This window comes from Schistocerca serialis, chromosome 6, assembly GCF_023864345.2.
Source record: "Schistocerca serialis cubense isolate TAMUIC-IGC-003099 chromosome 6, iqSchSeri2.2, whole genome shotgun sequence".
Lineage (NCBI taxonomy): Eukaryota > Metazoa > Arthropoda > Insecta > Orthoptera > Acrididae > Schistocerca > Schistocerca serialis.
Window position 1 is genome coordinate 199,067,277 of NC_064643.1, and position 14,469 is coordinate 199,081,745.

Below are 14,469 nucleotides of genomic sequence, written 5' to 3' on the forward strand. Positions count from 1 at the left end.
CATTCATATTAACTCATTCATGGTGTTTTATCTCTGTCTTTCATATTACCCTGTCTTCCACATCTAAGCTCTCAGGTTTTCAAATTTTGTCTGTTGCAGTCCCCAATAAAATACGTTGAGTGGTTCCAAAAGTTTTTAATCGTCTCTCTTTTTGTTTGCATTGATGAATTGTACAAGCTGGAATTCAATGAGGACCAAGGACATTCTCAGAATGCTGATGGTTTCTACTGAGCCAGCACAAGTATTATAATAATGAAGAAAGGACTTTTTAATTTTTCTCTTGCTTTTCTCCATTTCCAACATGAAGAGATTTAATTTTCAGTATTAAGATCAAATGAGGAAAAAGAAGAGGAGAAAAAAGGAAAAAATCATGTTGAAGAATTCAGCATGATAAATTTTAAAAAAAAGTGTTTAGTGTTGCTGAGTCTTGATAACAGGGTCTATGGTTCGATCCCGGTGAGGTCAAATTTTCTCCATTCGAGACTAGCTGTGTATGTTTTTTTCATCATCATTGACATGCAAGTGGCCAAAGTGGCATCAAATAAAAAGACTTACACTAAGTGGCCGAGTATCTCAGCCAATAAAGCCACACATACATTTCATTTGATGTTACTTATAGGTGAGCACAGCTGCAAGTAACAGCTAGTCCATTATAAAACTATAGCAAACAGAGATGTAGAATGACTGACGAAGAGAAGGCTTAAGTGAAGAAGGAACTGCTGTAAGCCTACTCCATGCAATGAAGAAAATGATATTTTTGTCTGTCATTAAACATTTCAGGTTCCCTCATCCTCACTGACTGATTTTCCATGTGTGGCCCATGTCCATATCCTCTGTGCCGCAAAATGTATTGTAATAGAAGTGAAATCTTGCATATATGGCTTTACAATGATGTAGCTTGCCATTTGCCATAAATGTCATTTTTTAATAGATGTAAGAGTAATTTTAAGTGCCAGAATACACTCAGGACCATTGGGCTACTGAGTGCTGAAAATGGAGGTAACATTTTCACAATCAGGATACTATAAATAATCTCATTTAGAACATTTCAGCATTCACATAGCTATTTGTTCATTTGTGATTGTATCAAAATAGTCAAATTTGCTACAAATTATCTGCTAGCAGTCAGTGATGAAATAGCTTCACTAATTGTGGAGGACTAGTTTTCAAAGTTGGATCCACCATAAGGTAAAGCTCTAAAGAATTTTCAATTTTAGGTAAAATGTGTTAAGCAAAAAACTATATGTGATAAGCTGCATGTCATCTAATGAAGCTATAGTGTTATATCTTTGTCTACAACAATATTTTCAGATTTTCTGATCCCACAGCTGCTCATGAGTAAATATACTTAACTACAGATTTCAGAGTATGAAATTACAGTTTTTTTGCATCACAGATCAGTTTCTTCTTTATATATTTTCTGCTCTCTTATGGGGTATAATGGTCCCAAAATATAATTATTATTGTTCAAGAAGACTTGTTTGAGGTTCTTTAATCTTTTTCTTTAATGCTGTAAAATCAACTATTCACTGACTTTGGAGTTGTTTGACCTTGTATCTTTCCAGGTGCTGCAATTTATAAGTTGTCTCATAGTCTCAATGTGATTCAAATGGTACTTGTGCACTCCATACAACATAACTGAGGGGGTTAAAGATAATTGATTATTGCTCTTACAACGAACTTCTTGAGTACAAGGTTGCAAGATCAGTCTACAGTAGGGTTCATTTGAATAAGTTGTGTTAATGATTATGACGGGGGGGAAATATTAGTTGCAAATGGCTCACCATGTGCATCATGAGGTTGACAAAAACGAATGTCTAGGAGGTGCAGGGATCAACATTCTATGGGATGTATGTATTACACTTCACAAAATGGGCATTGTCAACATTCAAGAAATGTTAAAAACAAATCATTAACTTGCACCATGAACACAAAATGAAAAACGGCATGCCACAGTGATCACAAATGTTTGCATCATCAAAATCAAAGGTGAACTCTTTGGGAGTTACAAACCAAGCAGGATGTTCAGCTAGGTATCCACTTTTAAAGAATGCATACAGAATCATATTGGTGTAATGGGATGATGAGGACTGATGGATGTGATGGCATTCAACAAAATTTGAAACAGTCTGTTATGGAGCTTATCATGAAACTGGCTGTTCTTTAAATTGTAGCTGCAGATAATATGATAATATGTTTTATAGCCACAGAAAAAAACCAACGTCCAGAGTCTGAATTTGTCCAGTGGTCCCAGATGGTATGAATTGCAATGTCACACACCTTTCAGAAGGGACAATTTGCTCTAAATGAGTATGATTTTTATATGCAGAACAGGAATCAAGCAAAAACAATATATGTTGACCAGCTATTGGCTAAAAGCGTGCTCACACCACAAGTGTAGTTCTCTTATGTCTGTTTTCCCACTCTTGTTTGCTGTGGTGTAAACATTCCTTGCTGCTCTTGCAAGATCACACACATAGTACATAAACATAGGGGGAAGAGCACATCCAGCTTCTCGCAACACAATAAAAAGCTTTCTGGACAATTTACCATCCAGATTAACAGTCAGCATAATTGTGTATGAAAGTGTAAAGGCATTGACGTTAGTTGAAAGTGATACAACTCTCTTGGTACCTCTAAGTTGTAGGGCTCTTTTCATATGCATTTCCTCTTCAATCCTGATTGGTCAGAGTTGAAAATAAATTCCTTACTGAATGATAATTCCTTACTGAATGATAGGATAAGTTTGTTTATCTCATCTAACAGTTTTTGGGTCAATTCTGCAGTTTGTTGTGCATCATCAAGTTGATGCTTTGTTTGAAATTTTGTTTCTTATGTGTTCCAATTCTGTAGCATTGTTTGAAGTCATGCAACCATCCATTGCTTCACTTGAAATCACTATAATCTATGTTGCGTGGAATTTGATGTGCATAATGTATTAGGTCTCTATCATGTACATATGCTGTAAATTGTATCGAGCATCCTTGAAATATACGAACACCAGTTTTTGTAAGGAGTGCAGCTTGTCCTCCCTTAAATAACCGTAGTTTATCTAATGCACTACATGGAATTCTTTTTCCACTGTGCTGCAGATGATTTTCCATGTATGTAATTATGTTTAGTACTCACCCCTTGGACAATTATTGTTCTTTACTATCTTTCACTAGAAACAGGATTTGTGGCTCTCTACCTGACAAGGATGATGAGCTACATGGCTTGACACCTGTTTCAGTATCACTTTCAGTTGTTAAGCATGCATCATCATCATCATCATCATCATCATCATCATATTCCTCATGTACATTGACCGCACAATCGAGCATATATGACGCCACACATTCCACTGACTCATCTTGCAGAAACGCTAAAATTTAATTTGCCACTTCTTTCTCACTCTGTAAGGTTCCTTGTGTTCCTTTCTGATGAAATATCAACTTTGACAATTGTTGTTGTAGATATAAAGCTGTGTTTGCTTTGTTTATCATTGTCATTGCTCTGCTTTGCATCAACAGTCCCACTGCCTGTTGCCATTAGCAGCCAATATTATTGTTGCATGATAGACAATGTGTGGCGTGTTGAATGCCATATGCATAATTGTCCTTTTGTGACCCTCAGGGGGCTTCTTTTTAGTATTGCAACATTTATTACTGGTGACAGAAATAAATGAAGTGACATTAATGTAATGACATGGAACAAATGAGGCCATTCTTGCTGTTCATCAGCTCACTGAAATGTACACTACAGCACATGGATTTCACAGATTGGAGAGCACTTTTGGCTTATTATACTCTATGATGGCACTGTGTCTACTTCATTGCACCCATTGGCTGACTACACTCTATGATGACAATGTGTTTACTTTATCGCACCCAGATATCGTTTCTAATAACTTTTCAGTGACAATCAAGTTTCACCAAGGGTGAAAAAAAAGAAAAAAGTGGACACTTTCATTCTTGTTTGCCATGGCTACAGCCACACAATGCTTAAAACAAAACATACCTTGAATCCTGTTGTGCACTTAGAAGACAGTGGCCATGGCATCAAAAACAACAGCAAGTAGTCCAGGCAGAGGAAAATTGTTAATTTCTACTGTGATGGGACACAGGAAGAACCTGAATAAATGGAAACAATTATGATAAATAACCATTTCAAATCAAGGATCAAAGTGCAAAGAAGTTGGATATATATAGACCAGCTGAAAAATGCTCCTGTTGGAGCACAAAAAGGGTGATTATGTTCCTCTTTAATACATTCTGACAGAGAAGCGGGGAAACAGCTGCCTCAATCCTCATTCCACTTTCCTCACCAACCTCAGATACCAACCTGACTGTTGCCCACTGTACAGCTCAACAAACAGGAGTGAGGTTCATTTCATTTCATAGCAGGATCCCTTTGGTTCTCATCCATGGCACCATTACATCACACTGACATGTTGACGATATTCTATGCCCCATGTTGTTGTTCTTCATGGCAAGCCATTCTGAGCTTACATTTCAGCAAGATAATACCTGCCTGCAGACAGCAAAGACTTTTCTGCCTGTCTTTGTACTTGCCAAACCCTACCTTGGTCAGCAAGGTCACTGGATCTCTGACCAATTGAGAATTTTTGGAGCATTATGGGCAGGACCCTCCAATCAGATAGGGATTTTGGTGATCTAACATGCCAATTGGAAGGAATTTGGCATGATATCCCTCAGGGTGACATCCAACAACTCTACCAATCAATGCCAAGCCAAATAACTGTTTGCATAAGGACCAGAGGTGGACCAATGTGTTATTGACTTGCTCAATTTGTGAAGCTCTTTTTTTCTTGAATCATACACCCAATTTTTCTGAAATTGTAATCATTTGTTTGTTAACATATGTACATCATATCTACAAATTTCCATTTCATTGAGGTAATTCCTTCGTGTTGTATCATTTCCTTTTTTTTCTTTATCTTTTTTCTTAGAGTATATGAATACAGGTTACTGTCCTAAGTGATCACACACATTTTCTCTGGCATTTCAGTAGATATTTGCAATTTCATTTTTGCACAATGTAGCTGGAGTCAGCCCAAACAAATAGTGCACATCACGTCTTTCATGCTACTTTCAGTGCCAACAGTCAGTGATGACAACTGACTGCCACTGGCTACTTACTCGAGCTAGTGCAGCACTTCCATAGTTTCACCAAGCTTTTCTGAGTGGCTGGCTCACTCACTGTTCTCCTTCTGTAAGTAAGTCATTCGCTCATCAGCCAAACTGATGGACATGAGAAGTGAATGCATTGTTGATGCCTCAGTGTATCTCGGATTGTGAGACGTTGAACAGAAGCAGGTGAGTGAAATTCTTGTTATTACAGTGCCAACTATTTGATAAGAAACTGCTAATTTTCAGTACTGCCTTTCGTTAACTATTGGACATAAATAGCTTAGATGATAAGATGTAAGTAAGTGCATAAGGTTCTTTCTTATTTGGTGTACAATCTAAAAATTAATTCACAATAAGGACAGAATTTAATTTCCCATGTGCTTCAAGCTGGCTTCTACATTGCACAATAAAAGTTGCATGTGAAGGTCCATGATTTCAATTTGAGGTGAGGAAAATTCTTATAAAAACCTTATTGGTAGCTGGGAGCTCCAACGTTAGGTGCGTTATGGGGTCCCTTAGGGACTTGGTTGGCAAGGAGTGTAAGAAAACCAATATGCACTCCGTGTGCATACTGGATGGAGTCATTCCAGATGTGGAAAGGGTCCTCCCGAATGCCATGAAGAGCACAGGGTGCAGCCAACTGCAGGTGGTTGCTCATGTCGGTACCAATGATGCATGTCACTTTGGATCAGAAGAGATTCTCTCTGGTTTTGAGCAGCTAACAGAAGTGGTAAAGGCTGCCAGTCTTGCTTGCAAGATGAGAGCAGATCTGACCATTAGCAGCATAGTCAACAGGACTGATTGCAGACCTCTGGTACAGAGCTGAGTGGAGGGTCTGAGTCAGAGGCTCAGACGGTTCTCCGACCATGTAGGCTGCAGATTCCTCGACTTGCGCCATAGGGTGGTTGGGTCTCGGGTTCTGCTGGATAGGTCAGGTGTCCACTATATGCAGGAGGCGGCTACACGAGTAGCAGGGACTGTGTGGCGTGGACTGGATGGTATTTTAGGTTAGAGGGTCTTGGGAAAACACAAGAAGGGCTTCAGTCACAAAGGGTACAGGCTGAACACAGGAAAAACGTAGATACAGGAACCATTGGTATAAGAGTTGTAAATTGTCGTAGCTGTGTTGGGAAAGTACCAGAGCTCCAAGTGCTAATAGAAAGCACTGATGCTCAAATCGTTATAGGCACTGAAAGCTGGATAAAGCCAAATATAAGCTCAGCTGAAATTTTTGCAAAGAACCTACAAAAGATAGGCTAAACAAGGTTGGCGGTGGCATGTTTGTTGCTATCAGAAGTAGTTTAACTTGTCGCAAAATTGGAGTAGATACTTCCTGTGAGTTACTATGGGCAGAGGTCATTGTTGGCAACCAGAATAAAATAATAATTGGATCATTTTACCGACCTCCCAGTTCAGATGATACAGTTGCTGAAAGGATCAAAGAAAACTTGAGTTTGATTTCAGACACATACCCGACTCATACGATAATAGCCGACTTTAATTTACCCTCGATATGTTGGCGAAAATACATGTTTAATTCTGGAGGTATGCACAAAATATCATCTGAAACTGTGCTAAATGCCTTCTCTGAAAATTATTTTGAGCAATTAGTTCATGTGCCCACGTGAATAGTAAAAGGTTGTGAAAATACACTTGACCTCTTAGCAACAAATAATACTGAGTTAGTAACGAGCATCAAAACTGATATAGGGATTAGTGAACACAGGGTTGTCATAGCGAGACTGAATATTGTAATCCTCAAATCTTCAAAAAATAAGCGAAAAATATACCTATTCAAAAAAGGAGATAAAAATTCACTTGACACCTTCCTGAGAGACAATCTCCACTCATTCCAAATTAATAATGTAAGTGTAGACCAGATGTGGCTTAAACTCAAAGAAATAGTATCAGCAGCAATTGAGAGATTTATACCAAATAAAACTAACAAACGATGGAGCTGATCCTCCTTGGTACACAAAACGGGTTAGAACACTGTTGCAGAAACAATGAAACAAACATGCCAAATTTAAACAGATGCAAAATTCCCACAATTGGCTATCCTTTACAGAAGCTCAAAATTTAGCATGGAGTTCAATGCGAGATGCCTATAACAGTTTCCACAATGAAACTTTGTCTTGAAACCTGGCAGAAAATCCAAAGAGATTCTGGTCGTATGTGAAGTATGTTAGCGACAAGAAACAATCAATGCCTTGACTGCATGATAACAATGGAGATACTATCGAAGACAGTCCTGCCAAAGCAGAATTACTAAACACAGCCTTCTGAAATGCCTTCACAAAAGAAGATGAAGTAAATATTCGAGAATTCGAATCGAGATCAGTTGCCAACATGAGCAACATAGAAGTAAATATCCTAGGAGTACTGAAGCAACTCAAATCACTTAATAAAAGCAAGTCTTCTGGTCCAGACAGTATACCATTTAGGTTCCTTTCCGAGTATGCTGATGCATTAGCTCCATACTTGACAGTCATATACAACCATTTGCTCGACGAAAGATCCGTACCCAAAGACTGGAAAGTTGCACTGGTCACACCAATGTTCAAGAAAGGTAGTAGGAGTAATCCACTTCATTACATGCCCATATCATTAACGTCAATTTGCAGCAGAACTCTGGAACATATATTGGGTTCGAACATTATGAATTAACTCGAAGAAAATGGACTATTGACACACAGTCAACATGGGTTTAGAAAACATTGTTCCTGTGAAACACAACTAGCTCTTTGTTCACATGAAGTGCTGAGTGCTATTGACAAGGGATTTCAGATCGATTCCGTATTCCTGGATTTCCGGAAGGCTTTTGACACTGTACCACACAAGCGGTTCATAGTGAAATTGCGTGCTTATGGAAAATTGTCTCAGTTATGTGACTGGATTTGCAATTTCCTGTCAGAGAGGTCACAGTTTGTAGTAATTGACGGAAAGTCATCGAGTAAAACAGAAGTGATTTCAGGCATTCCCCAAGGTAGTGTTATAGGCCCTTTGCTGTTCCTTATCTATATAAATGATTTGGGAGACAATCTGAGCAACCGTCTTCGGTTGTTTGCAGATGACACTGTCGTTTATCGACTAATAAAGTCATCAGAAGAGGAAAACAAAATGCAAAATGAAAAAATATCTGAATGGTGCGTAAAGTGGCAGTTGACCCTAAATAATGAAAAGTGTGAGGTCATCCACATGAATGCTAAAAGGAACTCGTTAAACTTTGATTACACGATAAATCAGTCTAATCTAAGAGCCGTAAATTCAGCTAAATACCTAGGTATTACAATTATGAACAACTTAAATTGGAAAGGACACATAGAAAATGTTGTGGGGAAGGCTAACCAAAAACTGTGTTTTATTGACAGAACACTTACAAAATGTAAAGATCTACTAAGGAGACTGCCTACACTACGCTTGTCCGTCCTCTTTTAGAATACTGCTGTGTGGTGTGGGATCCTCACCTGATAGGACTGACAGAGTACATCGAAAGAGTTCAAAGAAAGGCACCACATTTTGTATTATTGCGAAATAAGGGAGAGAGTGTCACAGAAATGATACAGGATTTGGGCTGGAAATCATTAAAAGAAAGGCATTTTTTGTTGCAACGAAATGTTCTCACAAAATTCCAATCACCAACTTTCTCCTCTGAAAGCGAAAATAGTTTGTTGACACCGACCTACATAGGGAGGAACGATCATCACAATAAAATAATGGAAATCAGAGCTCGTACAGAAACATATAGGGGTTCATTTTTTCCGTGCGCTATACAAGATTGGAATAATAGAAAATTGTGAAGGTGGTTCGATGAACCCTCTGCCAGGCACTTAAATGTGATTTGCAGAGTATCCATGTAGATCCAGATGTAGCACCTGTGAGACATATTTTATTACAATATTGTCATTCACTTAGAAAGAGAATACTTTAACTGTAGATGCTATAGGCATCCAATGTGCAACACATAAGAAAATGGAGAATGCACATTTAATACAGACAGTAATATGTATATATGGATGGAATATTGCATCCACCTTGCTCTGGAAGCAAATTTTATACCCAACTACATGCTGTTCAAAGGATACTGCTTTGTTTAGAATATCCACCTCAAATTTAATATTTGACACTCTTTTTTGCTGTAATTGCCACATTTTTCATTTTATAGGTAGTATCCACAGTGTCAGTGCCCTTAAAAAAACAGGAACATATATTTGAAGAACCACAGAGCATGTATTGTCTGTGGATCATCCTTTTCAAGCTAATGCTTCACATGACCACCACAATGAAAGGACACACTCATCATAATTACCTGTGTAAAAGTACACACACACACACACACACACACACACACACACACACACTGATAGAAAAAGAACAATTGCAACACCAAGAAGAAGTTGTTGCTTTAGTCATATAAGAGATACGAGGGGGGACCCAAAAGAAACCGGACTCCGAGGGCGCTGCCACTCGTAGACGTAGTGCAGGGTTCTCACACTAGATGGTGTTAGAGACCTTCCTGAAACATCTGTGCAGACGGTGTCAGTGTAGAGCTGAACGCGCAAGTGTGGTATTGTGTTTCTCTGACTGTTGGCGGGTTACCTCTGCGAAGTCATTATGGCACTTTAAAAGAACAAAGAGTGTATGTGGAATTTTGTTTCCTGTTTAAAAAAACTGCAACGGAGACACACCAACTGCTTCAGGAAGCTTTCCAGGAGGATGCTATGAGCTGCACACAGGTTTCCGAGTGGTTTGAGCACTTTAAATGTGGTGAGATGTGTGTTGAAGACCAAGCTCGTTCTGGACGCCCTTCAACACCTCGAAATGAAGAGGACATTGAAAAGGTCCACCAAAAGATCAACAAGGATCATCGCCAAATGATCGACCAAATTTCAGCAGAGACAGGAATCAGTTGGAGCTTGTGCCAGTGGATTTTGAGTGAGGATTTGCACACGAGACATGTTGCTGCTAAATTTGTTCCGCGCCTTCTCACACAGGAACAAAAAGCCATCTGCATGAATGTTTGTCAGGACTTGAAAACAGAGATTGCACGTGATCCAAACTTCTTGAACAAAGTCATTACAGGGAATGAGAGTTGGAGTTATGGATATGACCCAGAAACCAAGCAAGCGTCAAGCCAGTGAAGGATTCCCAACTCTCCCAGACCAAAAAAAGCAAGGCAAGTGAGGTCAAATGTGTAGACGATGATCATTGTCTTTTTTGATGTTCGTGGAATTGTGCATCGGGAATTCGTACCCCCTGACCAGACTGTTAACCAGCACTTTTACTTGGATGTTTTAAGGCATCTGCGAGAGGATGCGAAGAGGAAACGCCCGGAACTTTGGTGATCAGGTGATTGGTTTCTGCATCACGACAACGCTCCAGCACACACGACCTTACGAGTGACCCACTATTTGGCATCCCCAAGTTTCCGTATTTGCTGGACCTAGCCCCGTGTGACCTTTTCCTATTTCCACGAATGAAAAAACGCTAAAAGGGGAGCATTATGATGATGTGGAGGCGGTAAAAACAGCTTTGCAAAGGGCACTGGATAATATCAAACTTGAGGAGTTCCAAACATGCTTAAAACAGTGGGAAAAGAGACTTGACAAGTGCATCGCATGTAATGGAGAGTATTTTGAAGGTGACTCAAGTAATTTTGTAAAAAAGTTCATCAATAAATTTTTTATGGCAACAATCCGGTTTCTTTTGGGTCCCCCCTCATATAAGAGTGGCGCCGGTAGTGCCACTATGAGGATGCAAATCAGGTTTGCTTTAAATACACACTGTAATGGTCATGAGTGTCAGTTACTTTTGAGACTGGATGTGGTGATTTGCTGTTAGTCAAGAATGCCTTTAAGACAATAAAGACACCATTATCAACAGCTCACTTAGTTTGAATGAGGTTGTATAATAGGGTTACGAGAAGTTGGATGTTCCTTCTGTGACACTCCAGAAAGACATTGCAGAAAAATAGCCACTGTACACGAATGCTGGCAGTGGTAGTCCTGAGAATATGTGGTTGCAAGAAGACTAGGCTCAGGACAGCAACATGGAATAACTAAGAGGGAAGACTATAGTGTTCTGTGTATGACTCTGGTGAACCATACTGCATCTGCAGCAGCTTGAGCTGCAGTTGGCACCACAGTGACACAACAAACTGTTACAAATTGCTGGCCGGAGTGGTTGTGTGGTTCTAGGCGCTACAGTCTGGAACAGAGTGACCGCTACGGTCGCAGGTTCGAATCCTGTCTCGTGCATGGATGTGTGAGATGTTCTTAGGTTAGTTAGGTTTAATTAGTTCTAAGTTCTAGGCGACTGATGACCTCAGAAGTTAAGTCGCATAGTGCTCAGAGCCATTTGAACCATTTTTGTTACAAATCATTTTTCACAACAGCTCCTGTACATGCTTTTAAATGACGCCAAACCACCAACATTTGTTACTTTACTGGTGTCACATGTCATACTATTCATAAGGCACATGCGTGGGAACATCACTGAGCTGGTTGGCAAGAATATATCTACAAAACACTTACTGACATTGCGTTCCTGTGGAAACTGCTGATCCTGGTGTGACTTACTACTATCATTTCAAGAACAATGTTTACAAGCAGACATCCGTGGTGCATTTCTGTGGAAATTGCACATGTAGTGTGACCAGGAGCCATCATTTGTTTCCCTGGTATCCATTGTTTTACAGCTGTTGGGTACTGGAATCAAAGCACATGGCGCTGCACCACATGCAGCTGCAGTGGAATTGGAGAACTAATGACTCAGCACAGCAGTATCATGCCTGCTGCAACCTGCTGTTGTGACTTGAGAAACAGGTTGGGTCCACATGGCATTTCTTGATATCAGTGTAGGCCAACAGCCTAAGGACTTGTGCAGGAAGGCATGTTGTATAGCAGCCTCTCCCACCTCTCCCCCTATACGCCCATGGTTTGTGGCTGTATGTAATAGTGCTGATGTAACGATTCCACCTCCGCTCCTCGGGCCTGGCATGTGGTTCCCGGAATGATAAGGAACTACTGATGTTGCTGTCAGCAAAATATAACGTGCACACCTGTGTCAGTGTTATATGACACCACCGATAAGAAAGTGCTGATGCTGATGTCAGCACTATTCTGTCTGGAAGTGGCAGTGTCCTACTACTCATAGTCAGGTCAGGTGGTGGAATAGTAGCTGCCATTGCACAGCCTCATCCACACACGGCTTCCATACCATAGGCAAAGAAAGAAAAAAGATTGATAGGTATCTTGCATAGTTCATTCAAAAAAGTGACATATTTTGGTGCTTGTAGTAATTTACTCACCTTCTAAAATAGTAGTATCAAAATAAGCCCTTGAGGCCCTTATCACATTGATATTTGAAGTGCTGTCTTGGAATATCATGTACTGCAGACCTATTGCAATATTATCATTGAATGAGTCTAGAAATGAAGGTCAATTGTGAGATGGTCCAGGTCACAGACATGTTGGCAAATGAGCAGGTGTCATCATTGCATACCATGGTGATGATGAAAAACTGGACTGTTGGGGTTAGTAGGGACAGTGAATACATCGTAGACAAAATGGGCTGCAACAATGAATGCATCATCATCTTGACAGGTCATGGAGTAGTCGTTGCCGAGGCATCTCCTAGACCACACACATCACATCCACCACATCTGCAACAGAAGAAGAACAAAAGAAAGAACAAGAAACTAATCATTAGAATGAGCTATTAGGAGCACACACAAATTTGAAAAAAAAAAAAAAAACCAAAACAAGTCATTATGAACACAGACCTGTAGGTTCATATTGGCACAATTTATTACCCCCTGATGAACTGTCTTTTCCATTATGGCGTTTTGTCTCTGCTGATTCAATTGGTGCTGTTGATGTTGCTGCTAGCAAGTCTCAAACTGGAATGACTTCACGTACTGAAATGATTCATATTTATTGTCAAAAATCACATTCCTTTGCTTATTTTAACCAGTGAGATACCAGTATTCATATCTCTAATCATGAGTTTTTTTAAGTGTGATGGTGCCGCTTGTGACTAAGTGTGGGAACTGCTACCTCACATCATTTCTGCTGGTGTTTCCAAATGTACAATTATATTTCAGTGCAGATGCACACTGGGCCATTGCATGGCTGCCACTTCTGCTGTTCAAAGAGAATTTTCCAACACTTTGAGGCTGGCTGTGTATGTGACCGGTATCTGCACTGCTCTACCAGCACATCAGATGCCACTGCAAATAATGTCATACACAGTTTAGTAACACATCTTTTGTAGGCATTTACTAGTGAGAAAGCCATTCATGTAATCATCACATTTGCTCAGACTCCATTAAGCACTGCCACAGCAATAATATTAATAATAGTAATGGAAGGTACTGAGAATAATTTTTTGACTCCGTTAGTGAGTGTTCTCGAAATCCTTGCCGACTGTCCAGTAGCATTAGGCAGCTTATACCTTGAAGAGCCTTTCTATAGCCCTGTGGATAATATCTGGGGATAGAAACACGTAGCTCTATCAAGATGTTACTAGCCTCTGGCATGTGTTTTCTTTTATTTTTATTTAAAAAAGAAAACAAAAAAAAGATAAAAATCTAAATGTGTTTATCAATATCACTCTACAAGGAGCGTTTCTTCTTCTTCTGCTTTTACGGCCTCATTGGACCACTTCAGTCAATCATTTCTGGTCCTCTTCTTTGGTATTTTCCCCTTCCGAGTGGCCCAGTATCTCTTCATTCGTTCCGATGCTTTTCGTCGTTCCTTATCTGTAAATACCCTTTTCATTGTATGTCGTTTGTCAATTTTTGGTTTAAATCTTATTTCTGTGTCCCTCAACTTCTTTAAATTTGGCGTTTTGTTCTACAAATCATCCAGAGTTATTTCCAGTTCTTCCATATCCTCTCTTATTTCCTTAAGCCATCCTCCTTGTTGTTTCAAATTCCAGAGTTTCTCAATAATTTTCCTTGATAATCTGGTTTCTGGTGTCCTCAGAATGTGACCACAAAAAGAGATCCTTTTCTTTCGTATAGTATCAGTGATGGGCTCCAGTTCTCTGTATACCACTTCATTTGGAACTATCCACCATTGCCCAGCTTTTTGATATTTCTTATTTATGCATGTTCTAGCAATTCTTCTCTCTACTTTTAAAATTTTGTCAATTCTGTTTTTCTGGGTGACTTTAAAAAGAGTTTCACTTCCGTATGTAACCTCTGGTTGAACCACCGTCTTGTAATGTTTTAATTTTGTTTTAATTGATAGACATTTTTTATTGTACGTAGACCATGTTAGTTTTTGAGCTTTTATCATTTTATTTGTTCTTGCTCGCCATGCAGGTTTCTCGT